The sequence below is a fragment of the Petaurus breviceps genome, unplaced genomic scaffold (assembly GCF_028583685.1).
Source record: "Petaurus breviceps papuanus isolate PSGF00001 unplaced genomic scaffold, PetGlider_PUasm1.0 90775, whole genome shotgun sequence".
In the NCBI taxonomy this organism is placed as follows: Eukaryota; Metazoa; Chordata; class Mammalia; order Diprotodontia; family Petauridae; genus Petaurus; species Petaurus breviceps.
Genome location: NW_027187342.1, coordinates 12,802,666 through 12,829,069, shown reverse-complemented (window position 1 = coordinate 12,829,069; position 26,404 = coordinate 12,802,666). Strand labels below are relative to the sequence as shown.

Sequence of the window (26,404 nt, the reverse complement as noted above, 5' to 3'; positions counted from 1 at the left end):
TGAAGGATGTTATGGAGGTGGAATGAATAAGAATTGGCAAATGATTAGATGTTGAGGGTTAAAGAAAAGGGAAAAGTATTGATTGTTCCAAATTTGCACTTCTGGCTGACTGGAAGTATGGTGGTTCTAAGATTTTCATATCATTTGTTTCTTTCAGGTCTGGGAAATCCAACCTCAGACATTTACTAGCTACAAACCCTTGCAAAGTCACTTAACCTCTCAGTTTTCGTTTCTTCATCTATAAAATGGGGATGATAATAGTATCTACCTCACAGGGTTTCTGTGAGGATAAATTGAGATCACATGTAAAAAACACTTTGCAAATCTTAAGGCACTATATAAATGCTAGCTAATAGTATTATTATATATAACCACAAAAGCCTTTCAAATATTTAAACATACCATCTTTAAGATGCTATGTATACAATCGACCAAGTTATTTTGTCAAGGAAGAAATAGTATTGTCACGGGTTATTTTATTCATTTAAGCAGTTCTGTATATTTCTTTATTGGTCATCATGCAGATATGAAATCATGAAAATGTTTCTGAAGACAGTCCAGGCTCAGATCTCATTAATTTGAGCAAAAAATTAAACAAATATGTCCAATTTATTTTTCAAATTCATTGCTTTTATACCACAATAATTTCTTGACATAATCCTTTTTTTAATCCTCCTTTGTACAAAGAAAACAGTTACTCAAAACTAATTGGCACAGCAACCATATCTAACATTATCTGCAACATTGTACACTTGTAGTTCCCAACTGTCTGTATAAAATAGGATAGTGGATAGTGTTTCATCATCAGTACTCTTGGACCAAGATTACCTAATACAGTTAATTAGCTACCTTTCAGAGTGTTTTTGTTTATATTATTAAAATTATGTATATTGTTCTCTTAGTTCTATATATTTTACTCTATATCAGTTCATACAGGTTTTCCCAAATTTTCCCGTACTACTTATATTCAAAATTTATTATGGTGCAATAACGTTGCATTCATTTGTATACCACATATTTAGCTGTTCCCTCAGTAAATGGGTGTATACTTTGTTTCCAGTTGTTTTTTTTTTTGCTACCACAGAAAATGTTGCTTTGAATATTTTGGCTTATATGGAACTTTTCTAATTTGACTTCCATGGGCTATATACCCGAGGAGTGGAATCACTGGGCCAAAGAACATGAACAGGTGAGTGATTTTTCTTGCACAAAATGCCCAATTTATAGTGTACCTAGCATACCATTTATTCTTTCCAGTTTGATTAATAGTCTTGGAACTTTTAGGTAACTTCCTCTTATTTTTCATTTTTATTTTATATTTTTCATTTTTTTAGATAATTTGTGATCAGTGGTAGATGTCATTTCCTGTAAAATATATGGTCTGATGTTTTAAAGGACTGGTGATTCAACAAATGTGGGTACTACTGATAATAACTCAGTCATGGCTTCTCTTGATGTGCAACTCTTGTCCAAGTCCTCCCACACACCCACTATAATGGCTTCACCTAAAATTCCAAGGAAGTTCTTTTATTTCTCTTGCTACTTTATAGATGTCGATGGAGACTATGGGCTATACATTGATTATCCCTTGCTCTTGCCACATAACCAGCTCACCTTCTTTTTTGTTATGATCAACTCTGATATTCTTTTTGTCATTTTTTTGGGTATAATTTGTGGTTGGTATTATTATGCCCATTGTGCCCTTCTCCATTGCCCTTTGGGTATGTCCCTCATATTTAATTTTTCAGAGACTATAGTATTTTGTGATAGGCATATAATAGCATAAAAAATTTGTAATTAAAACCACAGAACTTTGTTTCAGGGAGTAGTTTGAAGTTAATTAAAAACACTATGTAATTTTCAAAATATAATCCAATCTGTCCTCCTCTCTGCCTATTGAATTCTGGACCTAGCTAATTGTCCTTGCAAATATTATGTTCTGATTGACCAGTGTTATGGTTTGTCCTTTCAATTGCATATCATAATTAAACAAGAGGCTTTTTTTTTCTTATCAACTAGGGTTTTCCGGTGTGGATAGATAGGTCAAATTCTTTTGAGTGATTGTGGATCTCATTTAAGAAGTTTCACAATGTTTCAGATCTTGATACAATGCCATCTATAAACAAGATCATCTACAGAATTACACCACCTATAGGCCGCCCCTCTTCCATTTGGATTTTGTACTGGTTATCTTTCATGAGAGTAGCAAGCAACTCTGATAAGTGTATGTCTCCCTGTTTTCTGCCTTGCTTGGTGTCAATAATTAGATTGTCAAGAAAATGATCTTTATTGTTACAACTTTTAAGCAATCTTAAGTGAATTTGACTGATGAGTGGGAGTCATTGTGTTGGAAGGGAGCCTTTAAGACAGTGTTTTGTTCTACCAAGTCAAATGCGTTTTAGAAGTAAAACAACAACAATAAGAATAATAGGATCTTATATTCTCTTCACCTTCTAGTCAGTTGTGTGACTATACAGATTGTCTGTTGTTAAATGTTGCTATAGCCCAGTCAGGTCTCCTGATGGTTCTATGGTTCAGGATCAGAATGAATTTGCAGACCATCTGCAAGTTAACAAAAGGAAGCTTATTTAGCCATAGCATGGAAAGAATATTCAAGGATACAGTATTGATTAAATTGAAAATATGCTCTACAGCCTGCTGTGCCAATCAGAATAATGTGTCAATACAGAGGGAGGAGCTCCTGACTTCTCATGGGCTTTTGTGATTATGCCACCAGAAAGCTACATCAGTTATGTGAGCCATAGCCCCCTAGATCAATTAAGTCTTAAAAGACGGTTTCAATACCTCTTACGCAAAAATTAGCCTAGAGTGAATGGGTGTAAATACTGTTCCTCTGACAAATGTCATTTCTGAAAGCCTGTTCTTTCTCATAACTTCATTGAAGAGGCTCTTGATACATAGTATGAGTAGGTTGTTCTGTTTCAAATTTCATTGAGAGGAAAAATAAGCATATGGGCTGGTAGTCCTCAATATCCTCTAAGTCACTTTATTTGTTAAACAGAAGATCTGAGATTTTTTTCAAAGCATTTGATACTACATACTTTTCAGATACCTTGAAGATGTATCCCTTAACATCCTGAAAACAGTGTTGCCTCTGGCAGTGATCCTCCTTTGTGTTTATTTACTTGATCTAGTACAGTTGCTCTTCCCATCTTTGCTTCCTTTAGTGTCATTTTTATTTTGTTTTGTATCATATATCACGGACTGAGACATTAGAGCCCAAATGACTCTAGTGGCTCCACTATCACTGATGGACAAAAGGGTTTGCTCTTTTGGTTTTTTTTTAAACCTATATAGGACTTTTCTGTTTTTTAAAATCTACTTGTTCTCCAGGTTTCACTCTTAAATGCCCTTGGTATGATTTAGATAGAGGTATCAAACATGCAGCTGACAACACTCCTGAGTAACCAAGTTAAAATATAATTAGGAAATATTTAACAAAATAATTAGAAATGTGATAGAACATAGATAATATTAGGTTTTCTAAGTGAATTTGCAGCCAGCAGAGATCCTTATCTGCGGTTTAGTGGCCTCCTTTCTATTTGAGTTTGATGCCACTGATTGAAATTATCTGGTTCTATTGTCAAGTTTTCTTTAAACTTTTTTTTTTACCAGTGTATCTTGCTGTTTTCTCTTTTATTGTTCATCATTTTCAATCATCCTCTTCTATAAGATTTTTTTTTTAAAGACTGGATATCCCTATATCACCTAGGATGGAAACACAGGCCCTGTCCTGTGATGAACACAGGAGCTGTGTTCTGGTTTTGAACAGAGCCTATTCACCCCTCCTGGTAACCTAGTGCTCCCCTCCCCCAGGGGCTTACTGTATTAATGCTGGATTTAATGCATGCATCTGATCAACTTACTCCTCTGCAGCTCTGAATTACTGAAGTCAAGAGATCTGTCAGCTGTAGCTTCCTCAGTAGCAGGGATTACAGGCATACTATACCCAGCCATAAAATCTTACAATTGAGTTTATGCTGTCATCTGATGTTGCCCTTGCATTTCTCTACTCTTAGAAAGGGAAAAAAGTATTTACTGGCTGAGGCTGTTTCTAGGCTCTTCTGATTTCTTTATTGTAGTGATTGATTTATATCAGTTAAGCTTTTGTAGGGTATAACAGTTTATGTTGATGTCTTTTTAAAAATCTATTTTCCATTTTTCACCACCAATAAATGGATAGGTTGGAGTTGTCTCAATAGCACACACATTCCTTTTCATTTTATATTGATTTTATCTTTACTTTAAAAAGTTGATGATGTTGTTCTATATATAAAGCTAAATTGGAAATGATTTCTACATCAGTAATCAGTCATTTCCTATCTGTAAAAAAAGTAGAATAAATTTTATTTCTTGTGCTATTATTTAGCAGTAAACATGTCATTGGAATGCTTTCTGATTTTCTTCTCAAAGAAAATTTCATATATACATATATGCATATATATGTGTATGTATTTATGAACTTTATATCATCTAGAAGTCTTTAAATCTAATGTATGTACATATATACACATATATGTCATAAAGTCTGGCATGTATAGTCTACAAGGTTTTATATTCAAATATGTATATTTAAAATGTTTGAAAAGGAAATCTTTCTCTATTTCTTTTGACTGTTAAAAACAACTATCATAAAAATTCGATATTTTCATCTAGTTTTATCGATGTGATCACTTAAATAGTCTCCTATAAGAGACTTTTTCATTCATTAGATTAATTTATTTTACTTGTAGGCAATGAAGTATTTTAATTTAATTGTAATTTAATTTACTTGTAGGCAATGAAGTATAGGGAAAAATCGGTTGAGTCAAAAATCAGATTACCTAATCTCTGCTACTGCTCTGCAACTATTAGATGTGTGATCTAAATCAGGTTTCTTAGCCTTTTGGAGGCTTTTTCCTAATTTATAAAGTGGGGGGCAGAGGCAGGGAATAATACTTAAACACCTCACTGGAAAGCACTTTCTAAACTGTAAAGTAATATACGTAAGTGTTATATTCATTCATTGCACAAATATCTATTGAGCTTCTACTATCTGCTATGTTTTCAAAATCCCATTCAAAATTAGTAATAAAAGCCACTGATAGAGACAAAAAAAGAGAAAGAACATCAATAAAACTAACAAAATACACAGAATAAGACAAAAAAAATTCCAAAGGCAGCACAAATAGGATAATTTTGTTACACTTTATCAATTTAATATACTCTTAAAAAAACAAATGTAGCAGAGTTCATAATCTCACATACAATCCTCTTTTTGTTCTTCTTTATATATTGGCACGTTTGTGTTAGTTGATGGTTGTTTAGTTTATAATAAGAAAAAAAAATTTTAAGTAATTTTCAAATCCATCAGATCACAGTCCTCTGCATATAAAAATAAAATTTCAGTGAGCACTTCTGACTAAGAAAGCACAATATACATATATAAATCCTACAGGTATTTAAGCCATTATGTACATTTTTAGGTTGTGTATCCTATATAATTAGAGAAATGCCTACCATGGGATGCTTATTACTTAAAGCTAGCTCTAGAAGAAGTTATCATCTGGAACTATAAGATTTTTAAGGGGCATCATTCTCAAGTTTGTATTTAATAATCTAAACACCTGGGGGAGCTGCTGAATGGGATTACTTCTGGTACTGTTGCTGGGTTGATTAGGTATTTCATTTTGCCAATCACTTATGCTCATTAGGAGTCCTCTATGCTAGGCTCCAGTGTACATGTGGAGTTCTCATATATACCTTCCTCTTGAATATTAGTCTTTTTTAAAATACCAGGAGAAATATGTAAAAAATGGCAGAGTGCCTAAACCTATAAGACTGCCTATTCACTCCTACCCTGAAGACTTTTTGAGCTTGTGATTCCTTTCCTAGAAGTCAGAAAAATCAGATATAGTGATATATGCCCATATTTATTCCTGGTTATTTATATGATGTGTATGGAAGTCGAATACAGGTCCTTCTATTTTGCTTCTCCTGGCTCAAGCCCTCAAACCAGCTCCAGATGAACAAAAAAACTCACATCCAAGAGGCAAACTTTCCTTCTCTCTCTCTTATCTTAGCTATATATCAGCACATCAAGCAAAATACATCAAACAACTTACAGTTTTCTTGGCCAAGAGGTTTTTTTTTTATTATATTTTAAAGGTTCAATAGAACATTGTTCTCAAATACCTTGCATTCCTTTTGAAACAGCCAAATTGGACAATAAGGAGCAGAAAGTAGAGATAGTAGCTAGTGCCAAGGAAACTTGGTTTTCTTTGGTGTGGAGATGGAGGAGGGGGTGGTAAGATAATAGGGTGTCACCATCTCTTCTCTTGGTTCGTATTTTATTAGCAATGCAAAATTCACACAGCCCATAGATAATGCCCTGGTTGTCCCCATCATCTGGACCATCATTCTGATCACACTGGCAGTCACTAATTATGGTTCTTGGTATCCTCTTCCTTCTTGTGGTTTTTCCTTCTTCATCCCACAGATTCCTTCAAGACCAAAGTCTAGGTCACTCTAAGTAATATGTCCCAGGTAAAGTCTAGGGTCACTGGAACTTGGGGAGACTCTTGGGGAAAACCCACTCTCTAGGCCTTCAGGAAATCCTCCCTGTTCTCAAGGCCATGCGTCTGTGGGTAGGACCCAAAAGTCAGGTTATATCAAGTATTGTCCTAAGGACAGAGATAGAATGTTCAAGCTTCTCATTATGTCCTCCTCATTAATATGTCTAACAAGAACAGGGAAATATGAAGATGAGGAACTGACTTTGTTTTCTTAATGTGGTTCTGATATTAGGAAAGAAGTAAGTGCAAGTTTTCACCTCTTCAAGATCATAAAACAAGGATATTGCCTAGTAATACAAATGATCTTTCCATCCTCTGAACCTCGATAACACTTAGCATCTACACCACTCACATAGAACTTGTCATATACTGGTCTTGTATATTGTCTCCCCAACTAAAATAAAAGCTGCAAAAAAGATGAAGCAGAGCCCATATGATGAGCCTCTTTCCTTTCCCCCACATCCTGGACTTTTGGTTCACTAATAGCACTAGTCTAGGGGGAATGATGGCTTCTGATTATTTATCTCTCTCTGACCTTGTCTCTGTCTGTCTGTCTCTGAGTCTCTGTGTCTGTCTATTTGTCTCCTTTTGTTTCTCCAGGTTACCACTTTGGACAGGCTTAGAAATCTGTTGTAGCACTGACTGGTTGTTATTCTTTATGCTTGAAGAAGACCAAATGACATCACTATGTCAGGGTCAAGGTACAGTGTGTCTGACTGTGTCATCTTTGCAGTTAACGTGAAAACCCATTGGTTAGATGTAGTGAATTATTTAATTCATTCTTCAACTTTCACCTGATTATTTTTAAAACACCAAAGAAATAATAACAAAAGGTTAGATTTTAGTGACTTACCTATTTCAGTGACTTGTCTATATTCAGTAACTTCTAAATTTTCAGTATCTTATCAAAATGTGTCTTCAGACAGGGCTATAGTTAATCATAGTCACATTATCTTTTGGTAATATGTTAGAAAGTAATGTTTTTTTAAATATACAGAAGAATGGAAAGATCTGAATTAACGGAGGCAGAGTCAAGTAAGCAGAGCCAAGAATACAACATACACAATAACTACAACAATGTAAATGGAAAGAATGACACAAAAATAAAAAGCAAATATAACAAAATTTAAAATTTTCAATTATGAATAAATTCAATTACAAATCAAGTGAGATTCAAGTGAAGAAATATGAGAAGACACCCTGCAACCTACTCATTTGTGGAAGTAGGAAGTCCAAAGGTGTTATATGTTTTGAGACTTTTAAAATTTATTAATCAGCTGTGCTGTTTTTTTTATCTCCAAAATATACTAATCCTATATCAAGATGGCTCTCTGGGAGAAGGAGGAGAAAGAATGCATAGGATATGGTGATGTTGTAGCAGCAAACACCCCAAGTGTCTCTAGGGTGGCTGCCAACACAGGTTCTTGGATCTGCTTTGATAAAGGAAAGCAACTCAAAATGGATTAACAAGCTTACTTTAATCAGTCAAATATGTATCGTTTACCTAGTTCAGGGGAAAAAGGTCAGCACCCCGAACTTCAGAATATACAGACAGAATTATCAAGTCAGAGAAACAGATCAAGTAGACAGATTTCAAACTGTCCAACTATTACATCCATACCAAATCAACATCTGGGTTTTTTTTCAAAGCCGGGGGGCTCTCAACAACAGCTTCCCAGAGTCATCTGATCAAATCACAGAACACTTCTCAAAGGGAGCCCCAAAACAAAGCTACACATCAAGGCTTATATAGCCTTCTCCTGGCTCAGAGAATGTAACAACCTTCTGGACCCACTGGCCAATCAAAAAGTATCTACTGAAAAACAAGCCTCCCACCCCAGGCTTCAGGTGCACCCTAGCCTAGGGGCAGGGAAGATCTTAAAAATTTACATTCCCATTACAGATGTAAGAAACAAAATATCAATAAAAACTTACTTTAAAAAACCTTCAGGATTTTCACATTGCCTACCAAATAAAAGTTAAACTCTTAAGCTTGGCATTTAAGCCCTCTAACAAATCAGTCAGCCAACAAATATTTGTTAAGTGCCAGACACTGTTCTAAGTGTTACAGATACAAAGAAAGGCAAATGATAGTCCCTGTTCTCAAGGAACTTATACTTTTAAAAAATAGTTTATTTATCTTTAATTTTCAACATTCACTTCCATCAAATTTTATTAAATTTTCTCCCCCTCCCTTTCCCCTCCCTTCCCCAAGATGGCATGCAGTCTGATATAGGCTCTACATATACATTCATATTAAACATTTTCGTCATTAGTCATGATGTAAAGAATTAGAACCATTGGGAGGAACCACGAGAAAGAAGAAACAAAACAAAAGAAAAAGAGAGCAAATAGTATGCTTCCACTTGCATTCAGACTTCAAAGTTCTTTCTCTGGATGTGGATAGTATTTTCCATCATGAGTCCTGGAGTTGTCTTAGATCCTTGCATTGCTGAGAAGAGCTTAGTCTATCAAAGTCAGCCATCACATAATGTGGCTGTTACTATGTACAGTGTTCTCCCGGTTTTGCTCATTTCATTCAGCATCAGTTCATATAAGTCTTTCCAGGTTTTTCTGAAGTCCACTTGCTCATCATTTCTTACAGCACAATACTATTCTATTTTATTTATACACCACAACTTGTTTAGCCATTCCCCAATTGAGGGATATCCTCTCAATTTCTAATTCTTTGCCACCAAAAAAAGAGCTGCTATAAATATATTTATACATGTGAGTCCTTCACCTGTCTTTACAATTTCTTTAGGATATAGCCCTAGAAGTGGTATTGCTGGGTCAAAGGGTATGCACAGTTTTATAGCCCTTTGGGCATAGTTCCAAACTGCTCTCCAGATCAGTTCATAACTCCACCAGCAATGCATTAGTGTTCTAAATTTCCCACATCTCCAACATTTATAATTTTCCTATTTTGTCATGTTAGTCAATCTCATAGGTGTGATGTGGTACCTCAGAGTTATTTTGATTTGCATTTCTCTAATCAGTAGTGATTTAGAACTTTTTTTTTTTTGCCTTTTGGAGGGCAATTGGGGTTAAGTAACTTGCCCAAAGTTACACAGCTAGTTTTTTTGTGTTAAGTGTGTGAGGCCAGAACTGAACTCCGGGTCCTCCTGACTCCGGCTCCGGGGCCGGCGCTTTACTCACTGCGCCACGTAGCCATCCTGAACTTTTTTTATATGACTATAGATGATGTTAATTTCTTCATCTGAAAACTGCCTGTTCATATCCTTTGACCATTTATCAATTGGGGAAGCTTATAATTAAAAAAAAAATTTAACATTCTAAATTTTGAGTTACAAATTCTCTCCTTCCCTACTACTTCTATCCCCATCCACTGAGAAGGCAAGAAATATAATATCAATTAGACATGTGGAATCATGAAAAACATATTTCCAAGTTAGCCATTTTTTAAAAAGCAAGAAAAATTAAGGAAGTGAGAAATTAGAATTCAATTTGCACTTAGAGCTCATCAGTGCTCTCTCTGGGGGTGGATAGCATTTTTCATCATGAGTCCTTTGGAATTATCTTGGATCATTGAATTGATCAGAGTAGGTAAGACTTTTTTTTTTTTACATAAGTTTTACGTTCCAAATTCTGTCCTTCCCTCCCTTCCTTCCCTCCTCCCTGAGACAGTAAGCACTCAGATATAGGTTATATATGTGAAATTATGTAAAACATTTTCATAATAGTAATTTTGTACAATACTCTAATAAAAGAAAAAAGATGAAAGAAAGTAAAAAATAGCATGCTTCAGTCTGTATTCAAACAATATCAGTTCTTTCTCTGGAGGCAAATAGTATGCTTAGTTATTAGTCTTTTGTAATTGTCTTGGATCATTGTATCGCTGAGAATAGCCAAGTTATTCACAGTTCTTCATCAAAACAATATTGCTGTTACTGTGTACAATGTTCTTCTAGTTCTGTTCACTTCACTATGTAGCTAAGTCTTTCCCAGTTGATCATCATTGCAACCTTGCTATTACTACACACAAGGATCTCCTGGTTCTTCTCACTTCACTTTGCATCAGTTCAAATGCTGCCCCAGACACTTAATACTTGCTAGCCATGTGACGTTGGGCAAGTCACTTAACCCCAATCACCCTGCCTTCTCCCCTCCAAAAAAGAAAAAAAAATCTCTTTTTAGTGGATTTTTGTGTCTCTTACCATTTGGCCTATTCTATTTTTAGGGTGTTACTTCCTTTAGTATTTTCTGTGCCTCCTTTACCAAACTATTAATTGTTTTTTGATGATTTTCTTGTATCACTCTTATTTTTTTCTTAATTTTTCCTCTACTTTTCTTATTTGATTTTTGAAATCCCTTTTGAGCTCTTCCAGCAATTCTTTTTGGGCCTGAGACCAATTCTTTTTCAAGTTGGATTTAAATGTAGCTTTTTTGACCTTGTTGTCATCTTCTGAGTTTGTGTTTTGATCTTCCCTATCATCGTAGTGACTTTTTCAGGTTCTTTTTGTTGTTGTTGTTGTTATCATTTCCTCATTTTTTCCAATCTACTTCATGACATTTAAAACTTCATGTTTGGGCTTTGCTCCCAAGGTGAAGGGATCACTGTTCCAAACTTAAAGCTTTTTGTGCAGCTATTTCTAAAACTAGCTCTGGGGCTCTATAAATTTTCAGTTCTTCTAAGCTGTTATAGGCTAAGGAGAGGTGTGTGTTTACTACTCTCCTGGACTGTGTTTTGGTCTGTGAGTGACCACAAGTGATCTTTTCTGTCCTGCAACTATGATGAGGATCCCCACTCCCCTGTGGTCTCAACCTCTGGTGTGCTAGTGCTTCTCACTCTGGGACTCTGAACCAGAACTGCAGCCTGGATATTAGTATGGGTAATGCAACAGAACCTTGCATCCAGTGCCAGCAAAGGGATCTCTATAATCTCTTTCTGACCAGTTGTCCAACCACCTTAATATACGTCAGCTGAGACCTACAGATGCTGCTGCTGCCACAGCTGATTCAGTCATCTATCTTGACTCTTCCTCTCCCTCCCCCCCCCCATTTTCTCATTTCTCTTTTCCCTTTTTCCCCCCAAAACTCCTTGAAAAGGCTATAATCAATTTATCTACTTCCTTTGCTCTCCCTCTTTCTTCTTAATTCTCTATAATCTGGCTTCCCACCTCATTTTTTTAGCCAAAATTGCTCTGTCCAAAGTTACAAATGTTCTCTTTGTTGCAAAATCTAATGTCCTTTTCTCAATTCTTTACCTTCTTGACCTCTCTATAGCCTTTGATACTACCACTCTCTTCTTATCTCTAGTATTTTGTGACACTATTCCTTCCTTGTTTTCCTTCAATTTGTATGACTATTCCTTCTCATTTTCTTTGCTGGATCTTTATCCAGGTTGATCCCACTAACTGTGGGGATCCCCCCAGGTGTTGGTCCTGTCCCTCTTCTGTTCTTCCTGTATAGTATTTCACTTGAAGAGTCTCATTAACTTACATGGATTCAATTCTGATGATTCTCAGATCTAGTCCTAACCTCCTAGTTGTCCAGTTTCTCATCTCCAAATGCCTATTGGACATCTTGAACTGAATATTGCACAGGCATTTTATACTCAATATGTACAAAACTGAATTCATTATCTTCCCTTCAACCCCCACCTCACACAAAACTGTGGAGGATACCACCATTCTGCCAGTAACTTAGGCTCCAGTCCTAGGTGTCATCATCAATTCCTCACTCTTTTTCATCCCTGCCTCCCATAACCAATCTGTTACCCAGTCTTATCAATTCTACCCTCATAATGTTTCTCACATATACCCTCTTCTCTCTTGTGATACTGCTGCCAACCTGGTATAGGCCCACATCACCTCATGCCTGGAATATTGTTATAGCCTATGGTTTGGTCCCCTTGCCTCAAGTCTCTCTCCACTCCAGTCTATCTTCTATTCATCTGTCATATTGATCTTTCTAAAGCACAGATCTGACCATGTCACTCTCCAATTCAATGAACCCCAGTGGCTCCCTAACACCTTTAGGATCAAATATAAAGTCCTCTGGGATTTAAAACCCTTTATAGCCCAGCCACCTCCTCCTTTTCCAATCTTCTTACATTTTACTCCTCTGTGATGCACTGGCATGGGCCTCCTTGCTATTCCTTGCACAAAACACTCCATCTTCTGACCTTTTGCATTTTCACTGTCTGTCTCCCATTCCTGGAATCCTTTCCCTCCTCATCTTTCTCTCTCTCTCCTAGATTCACTGACAACCTTCAAGTCCCAGCTAAAAAAGAAGGCTTTCCTAAGATCCTTTAATATGAGTTCCATGAAAGCTGAGGTTATCTTTTGACTTTCTTGGTATGTCCTGTGCTTAGCACAGTGTCTGGCGCATTGTAGACACTTAGCATTTAGCTAACTGATTTACTATGTATGTACTTTTTTTTTGCTATATCTTTGAAGTAAAGATCTTTTTGCAAAACCTATTTTTTTTAAAGTTGTTAAATAGAACTATTGTGGTACTCACTGGCATCTAACATTGGGGTTAACACTGCTGTTGTGGGCCTGAATCAGTGTCAGTTGAGGAGACATGCTCCCCTATCCCCCAGGGTACTCTAAAACACTGAAGGTAAGATATAGCCTGACTGGGAGAGTGAGCCAGAGGGTACTTGCTACCCAGATTAAAAAGTAACCTTGAAGGAAAAGGCCCTTATAGCTAGAGACAATAGGAACAACTTCATGCAGAAGGTAGTACTTGATTTGAGTCTTAAAGAGAACCAGGGATCCCAAGAGGCAGATATAAGGAGGGTATGCATTCTAGACATGAGGGAGAGGATTTTATTCAGTCAATAAGCATTTATTAAATGCCTGCTGTGTGCTATGTTAAGTATTGGAGATACAATGAAAGGCAAAAGACAGTCAAGGAACTCACTGTCTAATGAGGGAGATAATATACAAACAACTAGGTACAAGTAATGATGGAGACAGGATAAATTGGAAATAACCAATAGAGAGAAGGCATTAGAATTAAGGGGGATCAGGAAAGCTTTCTGATAGAAAGTACAAATTTAGCAGGGATTTGCAGATAGCCAGGGAAGCCAGGAGGCAGAGATAAGGAGGGAGAACATTCCATGCATAGGGGAACAGTGAAAATGCCTGGAATTGCTGGAGTGTCTTGTTTGAGGAGCAAGGAGGCCAGTACCAGTGGATTGAAGAATATATGTAGGATAATAAAGTGTAAAAAGACTGGAAAGGTAGGAGGAGACTAGGTTACGAAGAGCTTTAAATGTCAAGCAGGATTCCTATTTAATCATGAAGGAGACAGGGAGTCAATGGAGTTCATTGAGTAGTGGAGTGACATGATCAGACCTGTGCTTTAGAAAGATCAATATGACAGCTAAGTAGAACATGGGCCGGGAAGTGGAATGACTTAAAGCAGTGACACCAACCAGCAGGCTATTTCAGTAGTCCAGCTGTGAGATGATAAGGGTTTGCATCAAGGTGGTAGCAGTATCAGAGAAGAGAAGTGGGAATGTTCAAGAGATGCTGCAAAGGAAAATCAACAGGCCTTGGTAATAGATTGAAAATTGGGGGTGAGAGAGAAGGAGAAGTTGAGGATGTCACCAAGGTTGTGAGTCTAGAAGACTAGGAGAATGGTAGTGTCCTCAAGGTGGGAAGGTTTGAGAGGAAAGATAATGAGTTTAGTTTAATATGTCTATAGGATATGCAGTTTGAGGTATCTGACAGAGTTTGGAGATGTGAGAATGGAGGGCAAAAGAGAAGTCAGGATTGGTAAAATGTTTAATAATTGGCTAGGAAGGAGGCTGTCTATGCAACACAATTTTAAGTTTTTTGCATTAACACATTGGCCCCTGTCTGTGGTGTGTTAGTAAATGTTTAACAAGTGGTTTTCTGGGAGAAAAAAGTATACATACTCAAGACACACTTTTAAATTTGATCTGTATTATTAATATTTTTCTTAAGTCTAGAAATCAACAAAACAATAAACTAAGCCCTGATTTATAACTTTTGACAATTTCCAAGGAGTAAATTCTCACTCTGAAAATTTAATGATCCACTTGAAAGCCAATTTGAGCTTGCTCCAGCACACTCCAGCATGGAGGGTAATAGTGCAAAGACAAGACACAAAACAGAATGGTGTATATGAAGAACAACAAGAAGGCTAGTTTGGCTGGACTCTACTGTGTGTGGAAGGTAGTAATGTGTAATAAAACTTCTTAGGAAGGTCAAGGTTGTAAAGAGCTTTAAATGTCAACAAAGGAGTTTATATTTAATCCTAGAGGTTATAAGAAGTTATTAGAATTTATTGAGTAGGGGGATCATACTATTAGACCTGAACTTCAGAAAAGTCTCTTTGGTGGCTTTGGGTGGAGGAGGGGAATTAGAGAGGGAAGAGTCTTGAGGTAAGGAGATCAATTAGTATATTATTGCAGGGAAGTTTTGAGGTAATGAGGTAACGAGGACCTGGACTAAGGTAGTGGCTCTGTGAGAGGAAAGAAGGGAACATATGTAAGATATATTGTGGAGGTAGAAATAACAAGATTTGTCAACAGGCTATCTGGGTTGAATGAGATTGAAGAGTTGAGGATGACAACATAGTGAACCTGGATTGCGACAAGAATAGTAGTACCTTCAATATTAATATTAATAAGGAAATTAGGGAGATGGGCAGGTTTGGATGAAAGATAATGTCTTCAAATTTGGACATGCTTGAGTTTGAGATAAATATGGGACATCCAAATGGAAAGATCCAGTAGGGAATTGGTGATGGAGGACTGGAGCTTGTAATGATAACCTGGGATACATATGCAGATCTGTGAGTCATCTGAACAGAGAAAATAATTAAACTTATGAGAACTGATGTGGCCAACAAGAGAGGCAATGTAGGGACAAAAGAGAAGAGGCACCGAGACAAAGCCTGAGTTACACACACAAGGGAGTGAGTGATGGTGATTCAGCCAAGACTAAGAAGGAGCTGTCAGATAGGTAAGAAAAGAATGAAGAAAGAACAATGTCATGAAAACTCAGAAAAGAGAAAGTGTGAGCAGGAGCTGTTCAACAGTGTCAGATGCTTCAGAGAGGTCAAAAACAACAAGGACTGAGAATATGGATAAGATGGAGCCAACTTCTAATGGGTTACAAGAGCCAATTGTTAAAATTTCAGTGTGAGCATTAACATCAAAGAAATTGACAAGCACTATAAACCAAGGCTTGATTTATTGTTTTGTTGATTACCTAGACTTAAGAGAGTGATGGAGAAAATATTAATAATGTAGATTTAATTTATGTGTGTCAGTGGCATATTCCCTTCCCCAGAGAAGCTTGTTAAACATTTACCAGCCTACCACTGACAGGGGCCATAATGGAATGAGCTTTTAGGGTGAAGAGGATTCTATGGCATGGTATAGAAAATCCAGAGTGCAGCCTAGAGAAGAATCAATCAATAACAAAAATCATTTCTTTTACTAGGTGCTATGTTAAGTAGTGAAGAAAAGAGTAAAAAAACCAATATTTTCTGTCTTCAATGAACTTACAGTTCTATTGAAAGGTAATAACATGGGGTGGCTAGGTGGCGCAGTGAATAGAGCACTGGCCCTGGAGTCAGGAGTTCTTGAGTTCAAATCCGGCCTCAGACACTTAACACAAAAACTATCCATGTGACCTTGGGCAAGTCACTTAACCCCAATTGCCTTCCAAAAAGCGAAAAAGAAAAAAGGAAGGTAACAACATGCACAAATACTTATATAGTATATATAGTTATATACAAATACATATATGTGTATATATACACACAAAGTAAATACAAGATCTTTTTTGGGGAGGTGAAGGGATCAGAGCATAAGGGAAAAAGGGTGGAAGAAACCCTAGAAGCTGGTTACATCAGGAAAGGCAAAGGCGGTGGTGCTTTACCTGCACTTTGAAGAGATGGGGATTTTCTTTTTTTTTTTTCTGCCTTTTGGAGGGCAATTGGGATTAAGTAACTTGCCCAAGGTTACACAGCTAGGTTAATTTTTGGAACCAAACTCTGGTCCTCCTGACTCTGAGGCAGGTGCCCTACTCACTGTGCCACCTAGCCGCCCTGAGATGGGGATTTTCTTAAAGTCTCAAGAGAAGAGAGGGTGCATTCTAGGCACTGGAGACAGCCTATACAAAAGCACAATGACCGTGATGGAATGTAGTATGTGAGGAATCTCAAGCAGGCCAATTTGGCTTACTATACTATGACTAAAGGAGAGCAATGTGAAGTGAGTCTAGAAAGATAGGCTGGAGCTAGATTGTGAAAAATTTTTTTTCCTTTTTGGAGGGGAGAGAGCAGGGCAATTGGGGTTAAGTGACTTGCCCAAGATCACATGGCTAATAAGTGTTAAGTGTCTGAATTCAGATTTGAACTCTGGTCCTCCTGACTCCAGGGCCAGTGCTCTGTTCACTGCGCCACCTAGCCGCCCCTGTGAAAACCTTTAAATGCCAAATAAAGGGGTTTGTATTTTATCCTAGAGGCAGTTGAAAGCCTCTGGAGCTGATTGAACAGGAGAAAGACATGGATGATTAAATCTGCATTTTAGGAAAATCTCTTTGGCAATTCTATAAGGAATAGATTGGGAGTAGAGGGAGAGACTGGAGATCAGGAGACCAATTAGGAAACTATTGCGATGATCCAATAATGAGAGATGTTAAGTGTCTAAACTAGGTTGGTGATTATATTAGTGGGGATATGGGGATAGGTTGGAGAGTTGTTGGTGAGATAGAATAAATAAGACTTGGCAACTAACTGGATATGGGGTTGAGCGAAAATGAGGAATTGAGGATGACTGAGGTTATGAACTTGAATGACTGAAGGACAGTGGCATCCTCAACAGAAAGAGGGGAATTTGGAAGAGGGGTAGGTTTTTGGAGGAAAAGATAATGAGTTTTGTTTTGGATGTGTTGGATTTGAGATGCCTATAGGACATACACTTGGAAATGTCCAATAAGCTATTTATGTGATGGTGGAATTGGAGTCCAGGAGAGAGAAAATAGCTTGATATGTAGATCTGAGAATCATTTGTAAAGAAAAGATAATTGAACTCAAGGGAACTGGTGAGATTATGGAGAAAAGGCGGAGAAAAAGGCTCAGGACAGAACTTTGAGGTATTCAAAATTGGAGGAGTATGGCATCTATAGTGATTCAGTATGGATGCTGGGGTGAAACAGCCAGATGTGGCCAGATAGATTGGGAGAGAATCAAAAGAAGGCAGCATGAAAAGCCAGAGAAGGGAGAGTCTCACACAGAGAGACTGAACTGATGGTTTCACTGGTAAAGGGAACTCCCAGATAAGGAAACACCCCCTACTAATTCAGGGTAGCACCTTCTCTGGTAATTAACCTAAGTAGAAATGACAACCACCAAAACTTACCTAAGGATCGCAACCATTGCATATTGAATTAGAAATCCACATACTAACATTATCTATGTTATATTGTATTCTTATTTATTCAGTTAAATCTTTCCCATTTACATTTTAGTCTGATTCTGGCTACACTAGGGAGCCCTAGAGTTATATACCTCTATTTAGAGAACTAAGGGAATAAGTGATTTGCCCAGAGTCACAAGGTCCATATATTTATAACAGGCAGTATCTGGGTCCAAGTCTTCCTTGTTCTGAGGCTGGTTCTTTCTGCACTGTGCCACCCTCTGTCTAGGAGGAAAGGGTAGTTAATAGTGACACATGTTGGCAAAATCAAGAAAGATAAAAATGAAAAACAGGCCTTTGGATTCGACAGTTAGGAGTAACCTTAGGGGGTATAGTTTCATTGTGGGTCAAAAGTCAGATTGCAAGGGACGGAGATGGGAATGAGAGGAAAGGAAATGGAAGTAGTAAGTATAGAAAATATTTCCTAGGAGTTTGACTGTGAAAGGGAGGAGAGATACAGGGTAGTAACTTGAAGATAAGTAAGGTGCAAGTCAGGCTCTTTTTGTATTTATTTTAAATGGTTTTAGACATTTTCCCAAGCCAACTGTGTTGTCAGTGGGATAGAACTAGGTGCTACTCCAGTTAAGTGTGGTATTCTTTGGTTTAAAATTGAAAAAATTAAATTCAAATGCAATATAATCACCAAGTAGCTACTTCTCAGAGGCAAAACATAATTTTGTTATGCTAGAAATGTCTGATCACCCTCATCAAGTCACATGCCTTGGAAAGAAATTCCGACACTTGAGGTTCGTTTTCAGATAGCATTTATAGTCTGTCCCTCTAGTAAAGAAGTGTGTTTTAATTAAGGCATTTAAAATCTTGATCATGTCTTTAGAAATTTCATTCATTTAAATTTACACAGTATGACAGCTCTACATTTGATATCTACAGTACTAATTTTAAAACTATTTTTAAACAATTTAAAACAGCAAAATTTTAAAACAAACATTTTAAAACAAAAATCTTTTAAATAACATTTTCCCCTTTTTGGAATGCTATTTGCTTTTTACCTGAAAGGCCAACAAGACAAGTATGAATATTCACAAATCTGATATATGGAATATTTGCCAACAAAAAAGAAATATAACTCCAAGTTCTTGAACTATGCCTGTATATTCATATTATTTTATCAAGGCAAGTGATTTTAATCTGATTTCATTTTAACTGTATGAATCTTAAAAAAGAGTCTAGAGCAGATATCATCAAAAAATTTCCCAATCAATTGAGACCCACCCCCCCTTTCTACCTCAACTTGAAGAGACTGGAGAATGTAATAGGCAGGTAACCAAGACAATGGGATGCTAAGTTTTGCTCCTTTCAGGCTTGGAGTAGTTGAATGTGGATCTTAAAAAGGGATCACCCCTTTGGATTTTGAGTGGACCATTTTGTACTTTGTACAACATGTAACGTATAGAGTGGCCTATTTGTGGCTTGTAAAGGAAGTATACGGAAGTATTTATACTTTATTGCTCCTTTAGGAAGTGAGAAGAAGTTTCTCCATCAATTTGATGAAACTAGAGGATGGCTAGCCCTTGGCTGGCTGAACTAACCACACTCATTGGTGCCTTTAATAAACAGGCTAGTCTGTTCTGCGGCTGTACTGTCTCTAAGGAGACATCTCTAGTAGCTGAGAAGAGACCAGCTATGAAGAACCTAGCTTTTGAGAGGGAATGTCTCTTCACTTTTCCCTCACTCCTCTTCCAGAGTATAGTGGCAGTGTTTCCTCAACAGTAGGATAGTTTGCCCAGTAGTTTCTTGCTCATCAGAAAAGACCCAGAGTCCAACAGCAGAATCAAATTGAGCTGCAGAGCCCAGGAAGCACAATAGTAGAATGACGTATCCCGCAAAGATGCTATTCCCAAGGAGAGCAGCATGAGTCACTCTCAGAAAAAAGACATTGGTAACCTTCAGTGCCAGAGATGCACATGACCTTGACTATATGTTCATTTCTCTACTTGTGTATTGTAGATGTATACCTACTCTTCTTACTGACACTGTGTATTTGTAGGCGAGTGTGCTTCAGGTATACTGGGACTATATTTTGTTACTACTCTTCGGGATATACCATTTCAGTATGTAGTGTTTTACACATAGTAAGAGATTAATAAATGCTTGTGGAGTGACTACAGCATATGTTTTGTCCATGTCCATGCTTGTTAGGTCCCTAGATGAGGGGGAAGAAGGTTACCTATTCAAGTTAATCTGTGGATTTGTCCTTTTAAGATTATAGCTCAAGGGTCCTACCAATCCATTTACCTTTAATAGCCAGAAGATACAAATTAGCATCATAACAAAAATAGCTAGAAAACATCCACATTCCCCAGAAGCCTAGGGTAGCAAACATACTCTCTCACAGCATCAGTGAGAAGATTGGTACATATAATATAGTGCACCAATAGAGATGTGCACACATAGAGAACATATGTGGCCAAAGTGGCCCACACCTTAGTCACTACTGGGCCTTGATATGTCCTTTCTCATCTGGGATGTTCTCATGCCACTTCCTCTGACTTTACATTTTTTACTGACATTGGACTAAGGTCACTAAGCTAGACTCCCTGGACTGTTCCTTTCAATGTCTCAATTTCCAATGACTAGCTCTGTCTTGACTCACAGTAATGTTCCTGTCCTGTGCCTTGAATGACTGGGCCCATTCCTTGCTGGGTGGTTTATCTTCTACTGGTTCTTGCTGTGAGATGTTATGACTGATTTTGATGTGGATGGAGGTAGAGAAGAGATGAGAGTGAAATCCCCTTTCCTAGAGGAAAGGAATAGTTTTATCTCAAGGGCTTGAGTTCTTTCAAACCTGACTCTCCTGTTGACTTACAGAGCTTACACTTTTCATAGCTCTCTCCTACCTCCAGTGTTTTTCTAGAGTATGTGTGTCTTGCTTTAATATGAGCCAACTATCATCAAAAGAGATAATATTTGTGAAGCACTAAGCACAGTATCAGGAACATAGTAAGTGATATTTTAAATGCTTATTCCCTTCCCTTCCCTTTCCTCTCTATGGGTGTTGCTGATCCTTTGGCCAGTCAACAGGTAACCACTCCGTAATTCCATTAAGCTTAACTGAAGAAATTCTTTGGAACTTCTAGTTGTTCAGTAATTGTCAGTCATGTCTGAATCTTACTGATGCCATTTGGGGTTTTCTTTGCAAAGATACCAGAGTGGTTTGTCATTTCCTTCTCCAGCTCATTTTGCAATTGAGGAAACTGAGGCAAACAGGGTGAAGTAACTTGCCCAGGGTCACACAGCTAGCAAGTGTATAATGGCAGGTTTGAACTCAGGAGGATGAGTCTTCCTGACTCCAGGCCTGGCACTCTATCTGCTGTGCCACCTAGTTGTCCCTTGGATCTCCTAAAAGGATGTTTAAAAATTCAATATGTTATTATCTTAATTTCCTTCTCCTTTTATTATCTGGAATTTCACCAACTGGTCTGGTGGCAGGGGTGTTAAAAATAATCAGGTGCCTCCTCACTAGGGATTCATTAGCTATAGTTTTAGTAATATAAACCCAACTAATATCTTGAACATGAGGGAAACAAGTCACACATTTCAGTTAGAGATGGGTAGCTAAGATATGGTACTAATAGTGCATTTTACTTATTTGAAACCAACACTACAACTTTCTGAATAAGTGCTTAAACCCAGGGACTCCAAAAGCTTTTGAGGTAGGGGCGCTGCCCACCCAAAAACTATTGAGGTTTCATGATGTCTTGTGGTGGAACTGTCTCAAAGAATTCAGAGTCAGACCATCTCTAATCCAAGAATGGGCATTTACTGAGATTGACGCCTCTCATGAAGCCAGCTAAATTCCAAGAGGAACCAGCAACTTCAGAGAAAGTAAGATGGATATTTATAGGGTAAAGATGCAATTACATAGTCAAAATTTACATAGAATAGAGGAATATGAAAAAGGTAGGAGGAGTTTGTTAAGGGATTAGGTAGTGGAGGAGAAGTCCTATCTGTCGTTCAGTGGTTAAACATTATGGTCATTCTGCCTTCCGACTGGCTATCTATTGTGGTCTTGTCTGATTTAGACAGATATTTAGGTATTGTGGTCCTGTCTTGGGCTAGATGGATGATGTGATTGTGATTGAATACAAAAGCACACCTGTTTCTGTGGGAATGAGTCTGGGGATAGTGACTAGATAGAAGTAGTAGCTAGGTTCCCATCACATGGACATACCTGCTGTTTCTGTGGGAACTAAGTGTTCAGGGACACACCTGTTGTTTCAGTGAGCAGTGAGGCATATATGAAGAAGTGAGGACATTGGTGGGGGAGCTAGGGAGGTACAGTGGGCTGCTGTTCAGTAGGGCTGGGCCCATAATGAAGTTAGAATATTGGGGCTTGGGGCAGCTTTATTAGGATTCCAGTGTGTGTGTGTGTGTGTGTGTGTGTAACATACACACATACATTCATAGCTTCTTAAGGAGTCCAATTAGTTTATGTAGAATCACACAATTATTTTAAAAAAAACTGTCTTTCACAGAATCACAGACTTTGAGTTGGAATGCCTTTCAGGTCATCTAGTCGAAGCCATGCCTAAATAGGAATTCCTTTTATAACATAAATTGATGAACAGTCATCCAGCCTCCACCTTAAAACTTCAGGTGAGGGGAATTTTCCTATGGGTACTTTTTCTTTACACCATGCCCAAATCTGTTTCTCTGAAGATTTCTACCCATTGCTTATTATATCCTTTGAGATTAAGCAGAGCAAATATGATCCCTCTTTCACAATGAGAGCTATCATTTCCCCCTCTCACCAAATCTTTTCTTCTCCAATCTAGATATTCCCAGTTCCTTTAGACCTGAGATAGCATGGTCTCCAGTTCTCTCCCAATGCTGATTGCCTACCTTTAGATGAGATCAAGTTTGTTTTAGTGGCTAGGTGGTGTAGTGAATAAAGCACTGGCCCTGGAGTTAATAGGACCAGAGTTCAAATCCCACCTCAGATACTTAACGCTTACTAACCATGTGACCTTGGGCAAGTCACTTACCCCAGTTGCCCTGCCCTCCCCACTCCAAAAAGAAAAAAAAAAGATCAAGTTTGTCAGTGCCCTTCCTAAAATTGGCACCTAGACAAAACACAGTATTTTGCTTCTGTTACTTAGTTTTCCTATTTGCTTTAAATTCTCTGCCAGAACTGTTTCATAGCTTTTGGTGGTTTCTGTTAAACAGAACAAATTTTTCAGCAAACCCAGCTGCAATAAACTGTATTGTTTGTTTTGTCAAATCATAGAATATCTGGACTGTTTGTTAGGGTTCTTTTGGTATTATAGCTAATTACCTGTGATGAACTTTTTGGCCATATTAATTCTCAATAACCAACTGTTAAGTTATAGATGGGGGCATCGAGGTGGTGCAATGGATAGAGCCAGGCCTGGAGTCAGGAAGACTATCTTCTGAATTTAAATCTAGCCTCAGGCATTTACTAGCTATGTGACCTTGAGCAAGTCACTTTACTTTGTTTGCCTTAGTTTCCTCATCTGTAAAATGAGTTGGAGAGGGAAATAGCAAACCAGTCTAATATCACTGCCAAGAAAGTCCCAAAAGGGCTCACAAAGAGTGGGACAAGTGAAAAATGACTAAACAAGTAAGCTATATAGAAGGATTTTGCACAGTATGCATTGGTAGAAATAATATTCTCACTGTCTGAGTACATCTGACACTATTTTCTAATGAGTTCATAAGATTCTATGTTTAGTAATATGTTAATTCTCACTTTTGAGGGATGATCCTGATGTGTGATTTTTAGCAACATTATTATGCATGCTGGTATAATCCACTGCAGCTGAAGTCCCCTAATTAATTATGTGTTCAGTTGCTTCACACATTATCCTTTTTTCTGTACCTATATAGTTTCTTTTCTAATCTACTTCAAATTTTTAATATAGCTATCCTATCCAAAATCACAACTTTTTAAATATGTTATTGTTGGTAACATGCCACAGTCTACTTACACACTCTTATGTGTCTTTCTGTTTCATTTGCATCATTCACAATTTTGGTTCTTTGATTGTGGGGTTCTATGATTTGCAGCAATGTAACACCACTAAAGGAACAATGCTGTTAAAAAAGAAACATTGGGATTTTGTGTCAAGTATTGAATTCACAAGTACAAGATGGGGGTGATGCATGATTAAACAAGTCATTTGACCAAAAAAAAAATCTGGAGGTTTTAGTGGACCTCAAGGTAAAGAAGCATCAACTGTGTGATATGGCAGCCAAAAAAATCTAATGTCATCTTGTTGTTTGTCCTTCGTTCTTGAAGAGAACTGTGATATTAGGGAGGTGATGCCAAGACATACAAGAGATTTGGGTTTAAGTGGGGGAGGGCTATGCAAAGTCACCAACCTCACTTTCTCCTCCAGGGTCATCTGGATCCAGTGGTAAGATCTTTTTTTTTTTCTTTTTGGTGGGGGGAAGTTAGGGCAGTTGGGGTTAAGTGACTTGCCCAAGGTCACGTGGCTAATTTTGTGTTCAGTGTCTGAGGCCTGATTTGAACTTGACTCCAGGGCTGGTGTTCCAGTGTTAAGATCTTTAAAAGACGCATTGCTATTCAGTCATGTGCATCTCTTAATGACCCCAAGGACCATACTGTCCCTGGGTTTTTTTTTGGCAAAAGTGTTGGAGTAGTTTGCCATTTCCTTCGCCAGTGGATTAAGGCAAATTGAGATTGTGTCTTACCCAAAGTCACGCAGCTAATAAGTGTCTGATGCCAAATTTCAACTCAGGTTTTCCTGACTCCAGACCCAGTGCTCTATCCATTCTGCTACCCATCTGCCTCCTTAAAAGAGGCAAGTATCCAGGAAAAAGGTGACAGTACCTCTGTACTTTGCTGTATTCAGATGATATCTGAAGAATTGTATTCAACTGTGGAACCAGTTTTAGGAAGCACATCGATAATAATATAGAGAAGAGAGGAACCAGACTAGATGAATGAATGAATGGTGGTACCACTAATTGAAATAGTGAAATTAGAATGAAGAACAAATTTCAGGAAAAGATAACAAGTTTATTTCTTTCACTCTCTGGTTTGTAACAAACAATCTATTTGTTTTACTGTTTTGTTGCATTTTTTTTTTTGTCTTTGGTAGAGTTTTTAAGCTAAGCAGCTTTGTGAAAAAGAAACATGACAATGCACAAATCATATTTGCCTTATAACTTGTTAGCTTATATATTAAAAAATGAACTTGTTACTGGGGAGAGCACTAAAATCTTTCTTTACTTACACAGTAAAGCCTAGAGTGTGAATGACTCTTCCTCTCTTCCACAGTTACTATTTCAGGAAACAGGGGGCCATCTTCAGGTGTCCTGACCTTGCACAATCCTCCCTCACTTAAGTAAATTCAATTCACTTTCAAGTCAAGGCATCATCTCCCAGAAGTTCTGGTCCTCTTTGAGAACTAAGGGACAGCAACAATTTCTGGAAGCAGCTTGGGGTGATTTAAGTAACCATACCTAACTTCCCCAGGGAGAATTTAGTCAGTTGGGAGATAATGGGGAAGTTAATTGGGTCTTCTTCTGAGCCTCTGGAATCACAGAAGGCTCATATCTTCTCAGTAAATATTCCTTTGTAAAAGCTAATTGCTCAGTGGATAGAGTGCTTGGCCTAGAGTCAAGGAAAACCTGAGTTCAAATATGACATCAGACACTTACTAGCTGTGTGTCACTTAACCTCTGCCTTAATCCACTGGAGAAGGAAATGGCAAACCACTGCAGTATCTTTGCCAAGAAAACCTCCTGGGCAGTAATTGATCTGCTATGGTCCATGGGTTCACAAAGAGTCAGACACGACCACTGCTGGTTAAATGAAACTAGACATTAATTGCTGGCAGCTATGGGGACAACACACTGGAATGGGGGTGAAACTAATAGTGTTAGAGAAAGACTTCTCCATCTATTCAGGGCTACCCTTAGAAAACTGAAGGGGATATGTAGCTAGCCTTATTTTGGGAAAGTGAATACAGCAGAGTACATAATATGGCATATAATTTTTTAAAATAAAATTAAGGTACCTATAATGAGCATCCCCCTCTAGGAGTCTGTGTTATCATTCTTCTTAGTATTGCCCTAGGTAGAGATATGAGGGTGTTTTTCCCAATGTCCCCATGGCTTTTTAGGCTACCTACACAATATTTCTCTTCTTCTAGTTCATGTCTTTAATAATTCTCAGTAGACCATGGAGAAACCTTTCTATCTCATTCCTTTTTTGCCATTATGCATTAATATTATAACAATAATAATAGCTGTTGAGGTTTGGGGGTTTAAGGGTTCTTGAGACCCCAAAATACCAACACTGGGTCCTGCTGAATGAATTCAACTCAAGCCTTCTCTCATCCAAAGAAAAGCCAAGTTTATTAAAGATTCGCCAGAAGAAGTAGACTCT

At 37.7% G+C, this 26,404-nt stretch overlaps 1 protein-coding gene across 5 annotated transcripts in view; it reads left to right on the top strand.

The window, feature by feature from the left end:
• LOC138146881 (immunoglobulin-binding protein 1-like) overlaps positions 1–26,404 on the top strand; it is an 89,270-nt gene that overhangs the window by 22,276 nt on the left and 40,590 nt on the right. For 2 of the 5 annotated variants that reach the window (XM_069069031.1, XM_069069032.1), the window contains one exon: positions 1,085–1,189. The exons of the other annotated variants lie outside the window; for them this stretch is intronic. The gene's annotated coding sequence lies outside the window, so the exon portion shown is untranslated. The remainder of the gene's footprint in view (positions 1–1,084; positions 1,190–26,404) is intronic. 5 annotated transcript variants of the gene reach the window in all.